Source organism: Anabrus simplex, chromosome 2 (assembly GCF_040414725.1).
Source record: "Anabrus simplex isolate iqAnaSimp1 chromosome 2, ASM4041472v1, whole genome shotgun sequence".
Lineage (NCBI taxonomy): Eukaryota > Metazoa > Arthropoda > Insecta > Orthoptera > Tettigoniidae > Anabrus > Anabrus simplex.
The window spans coordinates 152,617,760-152,632,347 of NC_090266.1; the positions used below are offsets into that span (position 1 = coordinate 152,617,760).

At 40.3% G+C, this 14,588-nt stretch overlaps 1 long non-coding RNA gene across 1 annotated transcript in view; it reads left to right on the forward strand.

Annotated features, from left to right (window-relative positions):
- Window positions 1-14,317, forward strand: part of LOC136862712 (uncharacterized) — a 283,837-nt gene extending 269,520 nt beyond the window's left edge. The window contains exon 5 of the long non-coding RNA XR_010859057.2: window positions 14,241-14,317. This is a non-coding gene — a long non-coding RNA (uncharacterized lncRNA). The remainder of the gene's footprint in view (window positions 1-14,240) is intronic.
- Window positions 14,318-14,588: the final 271 nt, after the last annotated feature.

Consider the following 14,588-nt stretch of genomic DNA (forward strand, 5'->3'; position numbering starts at 1 on the left):
CTGTATGTTTGTGTTCGTCCGAACACACTCCTCTTCATATTCATACAATACGCCACACTAACAAGCACCACAGAAACACGTAATAGTGATTGCATCCCTCTAAGGTTGGCATCAGGAAGGGCATCCGACCCTTAAACAGGACCACATCCACATACGATCCGATGCTCAGCCAAGCTTCCATGCAAGGATTTAAATTTTAGCAGCAGCGTGTATTCAGTTAGTGAACTATGGATTATCCAAATTAACGAAAAGAGTAATTGACCAGAATCTAGCTAGCAATACACAAATCACCGAAAACGTTTGCATTCCGTTTGTAAACATGATCATTAAATGTCAAACAGTTCACATTTAATCCTAATACCCGCTGGATTTAGTAGGCCTATGCTTCGCCTCTTCTCTTATGCTTATTGCTCACGGTAAAATGTTTCGTAAAATTTGTTGTACAATTAATTTTTATAAAATTTTGGTAAAAACAAGTTGTGTTGCTCACGGTAAAATTATTTTAAAAAATCCGTCGAAGCATCAGGATGGCCATCTATGAACTCACTTCTGAACTAAGATTTGTATGTGGTGCCATCTATCGATACACTTTTAAACCAAGAATCAGCTATTCAACTTACAGTGTGTTTGAGAATATGGCTCCAACAAGCAAAGCAAAACTTGCTGCTTTAGCTGCACTTATATGTTGTACAGTGGTAAAAATGAAGAAAGGAAATGCTGGGCTCAGGATTGGATCAAAAGAAGAGAACAAGGTAGAGGATTGCTGTCCTTGGTCGAAAATTAGTTGACGTTAGAAGACCAGCATTCCTATAGGGATTTGGCGATTGTGTTTTCTGCCTCTCTTCTTGCATTTCTGTTGTGGTAAAGTGGTGTTTTGACTTCGTACAAACAAGGATATTTCTGGTATTCGTCAGTAAAACACTAACAGCTTCCTTAGTCCACCCGGATCCTGTCATTTTAGAAAGAAGTGTTTGTTTACAATCGAGCTTCACAATCTTCTCACGACGTAGCGCCAACATCATCGTGATGTCAGCTTCGCTGATTGGTTCGTTTCGTAAAATTAATTTTACGGAATAGAACATGTCCTATTTTATGAAAAGTTTTACCAAATGTTTTATAAAACTTGAATTTGACCGTGAGCAACAGAAATTTTATAAAATTAAATTATTGTACAATAAATTTGACTGAAAATTTTACCGTGAGCAACAGGCATTATACTTTCTCCAACTACCTTTATTTTACTCTCCTACATTTCTTCTGGTTTTACTTTCCTTTCACACAGCTTTTGGGACCCTTCGTACGAAGAGCTGGCCCCGACTTCCAGCTGTGCCATCTGATGATGCCAACTCTGGTCCCATTCTGTCTTTTCACTGCCTGCTTCTCACAGCGAGTGTGTGATGTGTAATTGAAACTTACGGCTCTAGTAGAACCGGTTCCTCTCATGCGAACCGACTCCAGCGCTAGGTCTTGATAGTAGGCTACCGATCCTCCCGGTTCTAGGCGTGACTCACCCAATCCCTAGTAACGATAGCCCAACAGTGTAATTGGCTGAATTTGTGGTTGTTTCTCTTCTACATTCAGAGTTCTGGGATCGACTCCCGCCAGTCGACAACTAGTAATCACGGAAAGATGAACGAAGACGCACTATAAATTGGATGCAAAGTATATTACGTTAGTCTGTATTTAAAAAAAAAATGAAATAGACGTCTGCTTATTAGATCAGATACAGACTTGCCGAAGTTCAAAACATAGTTGGTCAAAAAGATCACCGGTGGGAACCAAACCCCACCACCTTCGAATTTTCGCGTCCGATGCTTTTTCGAATGAAACATGGAGGCCTCAGTTCTTTCTGTCAAGAGAACAAAGTTTAGTTACGGGCCTACCGATACGGTCAGCACAACCTGAGCGTGCGCTAGTCGCCCGCTATGGCCCATTCTATGGAATACTGTATTTAGCTTTCACGACTGCATTGTACTTCAAATCGATTTCCAGCTTATTAGGTCGTATCCAATACTCGTAGTATATGCCGAAGAATGTTAACAGAGAACAATAATGGCTAAGCGGACACTGGTGAGAACTGAGCTCACAAACTCTGGTTTTCGCACCGGTGTTCTCCCGTAGAGATATAGTGGCCATGGACGTTCTTGTTCTGTTGGCAGGGATCTGTGTGTGCAGCTTCCCCAGTGTCTGGTTTGCCAGTTTGTTCTGTACTGAATAATAATAATAATAATAATAATAATAATTTCAAACTAACTATCTTACTACTACGGCTTTTTGAGGGGGCGGAATTTTGTCGTGCCTGTAAATTACGTATTAGGCTGGCGTATGCAGAGTCCCACCGGTCCTGGGGTAGCCAGCCTGACTCTTAACCGGAGGCCCCGGATTCGCTTCCCGGCCAGGTCATGGATTTTTACTGGATCTGAGGGCTAGTGCGTGGTCCACTCAGCTTACGTGATTTCAGTTGTTTTGATAGATTTTTATCTTACCTATATGGCGCCCAGTTGTCACATTTACAAGACATATTAAAAAAAACTACAGAACTTTGAAAATATTGTGCATATACAAAGTCATAGTGGTGTCCAGTAAGTGGTACTGTATAGTGGTATCTTCTTTCTTAAGTATCAGACCACTTTCCATGCATCTTTTAAAGGTTTAGTTATTACTTAGCAGCTGTTAGTTTGTACGTGTGTTTTTTGATTGTCGAGACATCTGAATATTACGAACAATGAATCAAGATTCGCTTCTGCTTCAAACTAGGGGAAATGTTTTATACAGAGTATGGTTCCAGTGTATGGGACCCCCACCAGGATTACTTGATTCGAGATCAGGAAAGCAGAATGATTTGTTCTGGATGATTTAAGACAAAACTTGCAGTGTTACAAAAATATTACAATCTTTGGGCTGGGTAGATGTTCCAGGCTGTCAGTGGAGAAATGGCATGGGATGACAATAGTAGACAAATACGCCTGAATGGAGTTTTAAAAAGTAGGAAGGATCATAACTTAGATTTCATGAGGATTAACTGGGGCAAGTATTCATTCATAGGAAGAGAAATTAGGCATTGGAATAATTACTAAGGGAGATGTTTGATAAATTTCCTACCTTAACATTATGTAAAAAAATAAAGACTAGTTAAAGAATTGATCGGGAATCTGCCACCTGGGCGAGCGCCCTAGATGCAGATCAGTTATAAATGTAATGTAAAAGAAATATTAAGGAGCTATGTGCCAGCGAGAGAACAGTCCCGGTCAAGAAAGTCAACAATAACGGCCAAGAGGGTTCGTCGCGCTGATCACGCGTCACCTCTTAATCTGCAGGCTACGGGCTGAGCAACGGTCGCTTGGTAGATCAAGGAGCAGCAGGGCTATTACGCCGTGGGGTTTAGTTTGGTTTCAGGTACCATTGGGCTGAGTCACGATCGTATCTACAAAGTTGATCTCGGAAGGCAAGCCGCCTACTGTCTGAGCCACTCAGACTGGTGTTCTGTACTTAACATCTCTTCGACATGTACTATATGTACAGGACACGACCTAATAAGCTGAAAGTCTATTTCCAGTACAACGCAGTCGTGAAAGCGAAATATTCAGTTGTTGGGGTGGCTGGGTAGTACTGTAGGTTAGGCGCCCACTTCTTACGTACTGCAGGATCGAAGTTGATAAATAACATTGAAGTATGCAAACATACCCAGTTTCATAAGAACACTTCGTGATATAAAGCGATCTCTGTGAAGGCCATGAAAGTCTCCGGAGGATTGGAAGGTAATTTCGTAACTAGTGCACTACAGAAAGTGGGATTGTGGTCAGCCTTAACCCACGTAAGGTTTTATCGTCAGTCTTGAATAATCACGTAAGACAGATGCAAAACTCACGTCGGGCTTCGCTCACGCTCATTTTTTAAGAGAATCGCCGTGGATGTTGTTTATTCATTATTTAGGCAGTTCTTGATCGCACAGGAATGAAAACAGGTCTATGTAGACTATGTGAGCGCAAGTTTTTAAAGATATTTTGCAGAGGGCTGAATGGATTTACCTTCTTTACTTCCAACAACTCTTTTACGATAAACAGTGTGAAATTAGTTAATATTTTTTCTTCACCCTTAATCTCCCTGTCACTACTGTAACTACAATCGTTCGATTTTACTTGCCACAGGTAAGGGAACTGCGGTTTAAATTGGTAAATTAAAGCAATACACGGGAGGAAATATTCATCCGGTAGCACCCGCAGCTGATGTAATACTGAGCGTGTTTTTGACAGACTAAGCTTCCGTCTTGCATGAACACGAACACAAAGCTTTCGTTTTGCTCAGTCTTTTGTACGCTCTTCAAACTTCGTTCAGTTCAAGCAAAATGTCACGTTTGTCGTCCACATGTATCTTTCTGCAGGACCGATCTGACATGATGACGCAAGACCGACGATAAAACGTTACGTGGTAGACCCCTGTGTACTCAGGAATTAACCTGGCGCTTATTTCTAAAGTAGGCCGAGTGAACCCTAGTGCCATACGCGGAGTTTCCTATCTAAAATTTTGGACTTTCCATCAGAGGATCGAACTATTATTCTTCCCTGTGACCCAAGCACACCTTTACCACCTTAGCCAGGTAGCCCCTACATATCATGTTAAACTAACTGTAAGTTACTGTTTTTGCTTAACTTCGCACTAACACATCGAAGGTTTTCAATGACGGAAGGATGGGAAAGGGTTTAGGATTGGGAAGGAAGCGGCCGTGGCCTTAATTAATGTACAGCCCCAGCATTTGCGTGATATAATTGTATTTTTAATGTACTGCGAGTTAGAATAGACCGAGCGAATTGGCCGTGTGTTCCGGGTCGCGCAGCTCTGTTCTTGCATTCGGCAGATAGTGGGTTCGAATCCCACTGTCGGCAGCCCTGAAGGTGGTTAGATGATTTATCGTGGTTTCCCATCTTAATCTTAGTTCACCTGGCTCTGGGGTTGGGTATGTGTACTGCCCGGAACATCCCTGCAACTAACACACCACACCTAACACTACAGTAACACGCAGTCTCCCATACACGGCATATGCGGACCTCCCTCGTCGGAGGGTCTGCCAGGCTAGTAATAGCCACACGAAATAATAATAATAATTAAACCTAACTGTCTTAAAGTTGATAATGCAATAATCTTCTTTAAATCAAATTCAAAATTAGCCCCCAAGCCCGCCATAAATATAGTAGGTCCAGCTATAAGCAATAAAAACTTAGACAATCAAGTGTCCACAAATGCTCTCTTAAATCTATTAAATGCATTATTATTATTATTATTATTATTATTATTATTATTATTATTATTATTATTATTATTATTATTATTATTTCACTACTTCCCTCCTTGAATAAATGTTAATTTTTTTTTTTGTTTGAAACACGTGCATTTAGGAGTGGTAGATAAAAATCGATCGTCAGTGGTTTTGAGCTTCCCCTCGAAAACTAAACTCAGGTTTTTCCCCCCTCAATAAGAACAAGAGAACTAAACTAAGAAACATTAAATTTATTCAAGGTGGGAAGTTCTGAAATGCAAAGCAAAGCAAAGCCATCTCCATACAGGTCATGAAGGCCCTAGGAGCAGTGGAATGTAAAGGTTTCCACTATCCTTAACCTCGGCACTTCATGGGGTAGAGTGGTTGGCTCTACGCCCGGCCGCCTTTGCCACCAGGAGTTAACCCGGTACTCATTTTTGGTGTAGGCTGAGTGAACCTCAGGGTCATGTGCACCTCCGGAAGTGGAAACCTCGTTTCTTAAATTTAAGACTTCCTGACGGGGATTCGAACCCACGTCCTTTCGGGCGAACCGAGCACGCCTTTACCGCCTCGGCCAGGCAGCCCCTAGTTCTGAAATGAATGCACCGTAATTAGAGGCATATAAAATAGATTGCATTCGAAATATCTTCAGATTCATCCAAATTAATTATTTTATGTATGCTATTATACAAATAACGTTTGAAACATATTTAACAATTTTTATAAACAAATACAAATAAGTAAATTAGTTCATAATTAACAAATAAACATCCTAATCTCTTACTAACAGTTACCCGCGGCTTCCCTCGCGTGGATTTCATAATTTGATAAAAGTATTCGTTCCTTGGTACTGTACTAAGACATTTGAAAGTCTCTAAGGCATAAACTCTCGCCGAAAAATTGAATTTCATTTACTCCAGAAACTCTTTGTAAACCACGTTTGTGGTATTGCACTTTTGAGGCACAGATGGAACTCGACATGTGAGAAATAGTCTTCTCTCGAGTCGAAAAATATAAATTAAAAGAAAGTTCTTTATTTTAAAAGGCGATTCCAAATAGTGTACCTATTTCCACGCCTGTAACATCTTCAGTTTTTGAGATATCAGTATCCTAATAAAAAGAATTCAACCCCCTTTTCATTCCTTTTTATGCCCCCACCTCAAGTGCTTTTTTCCGAAAATAAAAATACATGCTTCCTTATTTTTAAAAGATAAAATATACCAGTTTTCACATCTGTAACATGTTAACTTTGAGATATACTGTAGATATGCTCATTTTTTAAATTCACCCCCATTTTCAGTTCTCCTGGGTGGATTTTCCTAAAATAAATTATCTATGTTTCTTTATTTTTAAAAGAGATTCCAAATACCTATTTCCACGTCAGTAACATCTTCAGTTTTTGAGATATAAGAATCCCCATAAACAAATTCAACCCAATTTTCAGTTCTTCCCCCACACCCACCCCCACCTAAGTGGATTTTTCCAAAAATAAAAAATACATGTTTATTTTTAAAGTAGATTCAAAATGCCGAGTTTCATGTCTGTAACATCTTCAGTTTTTGAGATATACAGTAAGTATCCTCTCAAAAAATTTCAACTCTTTTTTTTTTTACTTCTTTTCACTCCAGTTAAGTGCCTTTTCCGAAAAACAAAAATAAAACTTGTTCCTGTTTTTAAAAGGACATTCCAAACACCAAGTTTCACGTCTGTAAGATGTTAAGTTTTTGATATATATACTGTGCATATACCGGTACTCATTTTAAAAATTCACCTGCTTTTTCAATTCTTTTCACCCCTTTTAGTGGATTTTCCGAAAACAAAAGAACAGATATTTCTTTATTTTTAAAGCAGATTCCGAATACCTATTTTCACGTCTGCAACATCTTTAGTATTTGATACATAAGTATCCTCATGAAAAGAATTCAACTCATTCTTCACTTCGTTTTACCCACGTCCTTTAGTGGATATACCGAAAACAAGAGAATGTGTTTCTTTGTTTTTAAAGGAGATTCAAAATACCGATTTTCACGACTGTAACATCTTTAGCTTTTGAGATATAAGTATCCTCATAAAAATAATTCAACCCCTTCTCACCCCCCACCCACTCCCCCGCTTAAGTGACCTTTCATAAAACAAAAATACGCGTTTCTTTATTTATAAAGAAAATTTCAAATACCAGTTTTCACGACTGTATCATGTTCAGTTTTTTAGATATAAGTGTCCTTATAAAATAATTCAATACTTTTTTCAGTCCCTTTTTATCCCTCCATTCAGAGGTTTTCCCGAAAACAAAAAAATACGTGATTCTTTATTTTTAAAGGAGATTCATAATACCAGTTTTCACGTCTGTAACGTATCACGTATTTTAGTTATACCGTAGATATACTTTTTTATAATTCACCCCCTTTTCTCACACTCGTTCACCCCCCCCCCCCCCCCAAGTGAATTTCCGAAAACAAAAACTACGTGTCTCTTCATTTTTAAAGGAGATTCCAAATACCGATTTTTCCGTCTGTATACTGTTAAATTTTCGAGATATATACTCATTGTTATAATTCACCCCCTTTTTGCACACCCGTTCACTCCCCACCCCCTTAAGTGCATTTTCAAAAAACGAAAAAATACGTGTTCCTTTATTTTTAAAGGAGATTCCAAATACCAATTTTCATGTCTGAAAACTGTTCAGTTTTCGAGATATACTCATTTTAAAAATTCACCCCCTTTCACCCTCTTAGCGACCGAATATTATTATAATATGAACGTATCCCCAAAATGTCATACCTTTATGTCCAGTAGTTTTGGCTCGGCGATGATTAATCAGTCAGTCAGGGTAAGTTATTTTATATGTTTTATTTTATATTTTATATATTTATTTTATATATACATACATATCATTAACTTTTGTGAACCGCGCGAGTTGGCTGTGCGGTTAGGGGCGCCCAGCTTTGAGCTCGCATTCGGAAGATAGTGGATTCGAACCCCACTGTCGGCCAGTGTTGCCAACCCGCCTATCTTTTCTCCGCTAAATTTTATATGAAAATCCGCTACATTCGGCTAAATTTCAAACTGATACAAAATAGCATATACCAGCTGTTTTAATAGAGATTATCTCAACACTCGCCAGTTTCAGAACAGGAGGTCATCATCTCCTCCCAGCACCGTGTCTTCGGAAGCAGACGTGTTGGTTGAGATCCTGTGGTTCAATTTGAAACCACACAGTACTATTCTTTTTCAAAATACATGCTGGCGGTTCACAACGGGAAGGCACAAACAGAAATTTTGAAATCAATTTCGAAATTTATTTTCACTTTCGTTACTGTTTTCATTGTTTACGACAAGTGCGGAAAGAAATAATGTCCTACAATTTCGTATTTATATTGCACTGCCAATAGATGCACGGTCCGTGTTTGGGATCACTGGGTAGCACAACCAACTAGTATTGTATTGTAAAGTTTAATTATTTAACCACTCTTTACGAAATATGTGTGTACTTTCCAACCTTTCCTTTCGACATATTGGCGTACCGTACCAAAAAGAACCTAATGACAAAAGAAACAAGATATCAAACACAACACTACCCCGCTCATCAAGAGTACAGTAACGATTGCAACAAATTCTGACTGAGGGTGTGGGCCACAGCTGGTCTAGAAAACGAGTGATTGTATGCAGCGTAAGTTCAATACAACGATATTAACTAGACTATGATAACCTAGCAAGTTCTATATTACCGGTATTTTTTCTACTGGCGATGAAAAGTGATATTCTTACCGCTGAAAATCGTTAATAGAAGTTTGAAAATCCTTCAAAAAATCCTCTGTCGGATAAATGGAAAAATTTTCCCCTGTTCCATTTCAAAATTCGCCAAATTTAGCGGAAAATCCGCTGAGTTTGCCAACACCGCTGTCGGCAGCCCTGAAGATGGTTTTCCATGTTTTCCCATTTTCACACCAGGCAAAAGCTGGGGCTGTACCTTGTTTAAGGCCACTGAAGCTTCCTTCCCAATTCTAGCCCTTTTCTCTGACGACTCTCTGAAAACCTGACAAGGGCCTGGAAATATCTGAGTTAGTGCGATATTAAATCACTAGAAGAAAAGTCAAAAGTGCGGGAGGATTATTTTCACACTTTGAAGATAAATGCCTACTTGTCCATATTAAGATAACGGGTGAGAATGCACTGACCGACTCCATGTACCAAAAATGATGTTCAAGTAGGCTATCTCACAATACATTAAAGTAGGAAATTTGACAGTAGAGTGTATTTCATTGACATACATCGTCAACACACATCACAAATGTTTGTGTAGACGAGGAATACGGAAAAATCCATGCGGTAAGTGTAGTTTCTTTGTTCCCGCTAATGGCTTGTTTCCTAATGCCTATATCATACAACAAGTGACGAAACTCCAAACCAGCACATGGGCCGACTCCGAAGGTAACTGTCAGTATTAGTAACTGCCGTCCTCGGAGTCGCAGGTTCAATTTCCATCCCTGTCAGAGACTTAAGATGGACAGGTGTCTAGTGTGCGACTGAAAGGGTACCAGAACTTCATTTCCATTTAGAGGAGTACTTAAAGATGTGCACCACCTCGGGGCATTTGAAGACATGAATGTTGTCCAGTTTCGTAGATGACTGGTTAGTGTATTGCCTCGGATTTGATTCCCGGTCAGGTCGTGGGATTTTAATCGTGAACATTTCATTCCATCGGGTCGGAGACAAGAGTGACTTTGCGGTCCCCAACACTAGCCTCTATCACACTAACACAATATCCTCATCGGAATGTCCGCCTGACGAACGTTGCACCAGACTAGTTAATAGCCACACGGCATTATTGAAACCAGGACTTCAACAGTCCATAACGTACAGGATATCCAAGTGGTGAGCAATCTCCATTGTAAACATCTAAGGTTCCTTGAGGGTCTCTAGGTACACATTTAATGATTAATCCATGTCCGAAAATGTTACGGTGATGATGATTAAGCTGTTTAATGTTCTAAAGCACTCAGCCTCGTGGAAAACCGGGCAGAGGGCTAGGTCAGCACATTACGTGCTAGCGAGTGGGCATCGAGATAAAGTTTTTTTTTAGAGTGCGGTAGCAGCGGGCACGTAACTCGAGTGCGGTGTTGGCTTGTGTATTATAATACATTTTGTTTGCTAGTGGCTTTACGTCGCACCGACACAGATCTTATGGCGACGATGGTATAGGAAAGGGTTAGGAGTGGAAAGGAAGCGGCCGTGGCCTTAAGGCCTTGTGTGAAAATGAGGAACCACGGAAAACTATCTTCAGGGCTGCCGACAATGGGGTTCGAACCCACTATCTTCCGAATGCGAGCTCAAAGCTGTGCGCCCCTAACCGCACGGCCAACTCGCCCGGTTCACAAAAGTTGACACCTTCAATAAGGTTAGGTTTGAGGCATATTAACATGATTGCGTAAAATACTTTTAAAAAATTTAAGTACCAAGTCATAACACAAAACACGTAGGAAACCGAGCGAGTTGGCCGTGCAGTTAGGGTCGTGTAGCTGTGAGCTTGAATTCAGGAGACGGTGAGTTCAAATCTCACTGCCGGTAGCTCTGAAGGTGGTTTACCATGATTTCCCATTACCACACCAGGAAAATGATGGGGCTGTACCTCAAGGGCCACGGACGCTACCTTCCCAACACTAGCTCCTTCCCATCCTAGCATCGCTGAAAACCTCCGGTGTGTTAGTACGACGTTAAACCACTAGCAAGTAAAACCAAACAGGTAGGTTCTTTATTTTCACCGCCTACCGTGCGTCTTGAACTACAAGGGGTTGAAGAATGGAACTCCATGTTCTAGGTTAACGGAAGTTTATCAATCAAGCTAATTCTGCCAGACAGGCTAATGCTATTTCATAACGGAAAGGAAAAGGCATAACTGCGCTCGTGTGCTATTGTTTTCTTGCCCTCTCTGCGATGATTGAATGGCGTGGCTGTTACGCTTCCAGAGGGAGTAGCCATCTTACAATGGCTTGAGATCCCTTCAAGGGCTAGAGACGTGCTCTTCTCGCGTTCGTAATAAACTCAACATGAGGCAAATAGTACCGTATCGCGCAATGAGTAATTAGTACTAAAACCGAATTAGCATACTTTCTAACAATAGCAGATTCATTGTAAAATTTCACTAAGCTAATTTCAATAAATAATGACGTTATTTGCATTACGTCCCAATAACTACTTTTATGGTGTTCGGAGACGTCGAGGTGCCGGATTTTCGTCCCGCAGGAGTTCTTTTACGTGCAAGTAAATACGAGGCTGACGTATTTGAGCACCTTCAAATACCACCGGACTGAGCTAGGATCAAGCCTGCCAAGTGGGGGCCAGAAGGCTAGCGCCTAAAACGTCTAAGCCACTCATCCCGGCGATTTTATATTCTTGAGGCTGTGAGGTCCAAATCTGGTACGCCCAGTCACTGTCTACGATTCTGTAAACGCGAAAGGCCCTTGTCATTAAACTGACCTGACGTTAAATGTAACCTTACTGCTGCTGAAAATTCTGGCATATCTGTATATCTTTAAGTAAGACTGATTGGCTGGCTGGCTGGTTGTTAAAAGGACTTATACGGTACGCTAATTATTGTGGTTATTTATTTATTTATTTATTTATTTATTTATTTATTTATTTATTTATTTATTTATTTATTTATTTATTTATTTATTTATTTATTTATTTATTTATTTTGTTCTGTATTGTCTGCCTGAAGTGTATGCAAGTGACAGTAGATATAATATTCTACAATATTTGAACTTACACTAATTGCCTACTTCGTACTTGAGGAGTGTGTGTGTGTTCAAAAGACGCTATTTCCACCCTAAGAAAGTTGTGCAAAAAAGTAAACGTATAATAAAATGGTGCATGGTACGTACACATGATCGGATATGGTACTACATTTAAGGAATTAACATCTTTCTGGTGTGGAGTGCTCGTGGTATTAGATAGCATTCAACTACTGTTATGCATGTCGACGAAATACTGAACATTTAAAAAAATAGGAAATAGCACCTTTTGAAAAGACACTCCTCACTTATTACCTGTATTATTCATAATAATAATAATAATAATAATAATAATAATAATAGTTTTGCGACCGGGCGAGTTGGCCGTGCGCGTAGAGGCGCGCGGCTATGAGCTTGCATCCGGGAGATAGTAGGTTCGAATCCCACTATCGGCAGCCCTGAAAATGGTTTTCCGTGGTTTCCCATTTTCACACCAGGCAAATGCTGGGGCTGTACCTTAATTAAGGCCACGGCCGCTTCCTTCCAACTCCTAAGCCTTTCCTATCCCATCGTCGTCATAAGACCTATCTGTGTCGGTGCGACGTAAAGCCCCTAGCAAAAAAAAAAAAAAATAGTTTTGCGTCCCTACTTTACTGTTTTCAGAGACACCGAGGTGCCGGGATATTTTTCCGCAGGAGTTCTATTAAATGCCGGTAAATTATTGACACCGAGTGGGTAGGCCGTGTCGTTAGGCGCGCACAACTGTGAGCTTGCATCCGGGTGATAGTGGGTTCGGACCCCACTGTCGGCAGCCCTAAATATGGTTTTCCGTGGTTTCCCCACTTTCACACCAGGCAAATGCTGGGGCTGTACCTTAATTAACGACACGGCCGCTTCCTTCGCATTCCTAGGCCTTTTCCATACCTTCGTCACCATAAGACCTATCTGTGTCGGTGTGACGTAAAACAAATTGTAAAAAAACTGACATGAGGCTGATTTGAGTACCTTCACATACCACCGGACTGAGCTGGGATCAAATCCGCCATCTTGCGCTCAGAAGGCGAGCGCTCTACAGTCTGAGCTACTCAGCCCAGCTTAAATGATGATGATGCTTGTTGGTTAAAGGGGCCTAACATTGAAGGTCATCGGCCATGCATTTATTATTATTATTATTATTATTATTATTATTATTATTATTATTATTATTACAACATTCACTGTATGATTTACCCTTCATATAATATCTTCATATCAACTGTAAATTGAGTGGTATATAAATTTCGATATACTATTTAAAAATAATCTCAAGGAATTCTTCCGACAGGTATGAATCTCATGGTTCGTTTTCTTGTCTCAAAAGTACACCTGATTGGGTTGGCAGAATTTCACTCTTGCTTGTGCAGGGTTTCTTCTCAGTCTAACAACGAATTTTAATATCAGATAATGCTCAGACGATATTGCGTAACTATTCTATTGGAAGAATTTAAGTTGGTATATGAACTCAAAAACACGATATACTAGCGCTAAAGCCATTTCATAGATAATAAAAAGTCCAGTTTTTACTGAACTTACCTGACTTGGAATTTGAATTGAATAACCTACGCTTTTAACTACCGCCAAGAGCATGCATTTAGACAATTATTCCCAACAGGACAAAAAGTAGGTTTAACTGCACTGGTACCATCTGCAGAACGGAGCGAAATAACTGTACACTATGGGTCGTGTAGCTTTAGCGTAAGTTTTTATTAGGGATATGGTAGGTTCGAACCTACTTTCGGCAGCCCTGAAACCGATTTTTCGTTTCCTGTTTTACAGTTGGCACCGAGCAAGTGGCCGCGTGGTTTGAGTGACATAGCTGCAAGCTGGCATTCGGGAGATAGTGGGTTCGAACCCCCACTTTCGGCAGCTCTAAATATGGTTTTCCATGGTATCCCACACCAGGCAAATGCTGGCGCTGTACCTTAAGGCCATGGTTGTTTCCTTCCCACTCCTAGCCCTTTCCTAACCCATCGTCGCCATAAGACTTCTGTGTCAGTGCAACGTAAAGCAACCTGTAAAAAATAATTTTAAAAATCACACCTGGTGAATGTATCTGGCTGTATCTTTATTAATACCACGGTTGCTACCTTCCCTGATAGTCCTCTACGATCCCAGCTGTTCTCGATCACAAATCAGGGTTCATGTGACATTAAATTGCTAACAAAGGGAAGAAAACGGAAAAACTTACAATATTCTTTTTTTGTTTGTTTCAGGTGGAATGGACTACCAAATTCCTCATCTCGTGAAAGGTATGACACTAATATTGTACTTAAGGAGTCTTTCCACTACTAACATTCTCTTGTGTTTGTGTGTGCTGTAGATGAAGATACTTGCCTGTTTTTCGTGATCTGTTCGAAATTCTATTGAATTATCTATGTAAAGTTACCCTCAACACGGCGAGAGTTGCTTGCAAGTGTAGGTCCCAGTGTTGCGATGGTGAGAGAATTGAGCTTCTCCCAGCCCATGAACGGAATCTCACGCAAGATGAAAACACAATCTCGAGTCTAATGGGCCGTTTACATGGGGAAGTAGGTGTAGTGGAAGTGTATTGCGACTTTGGT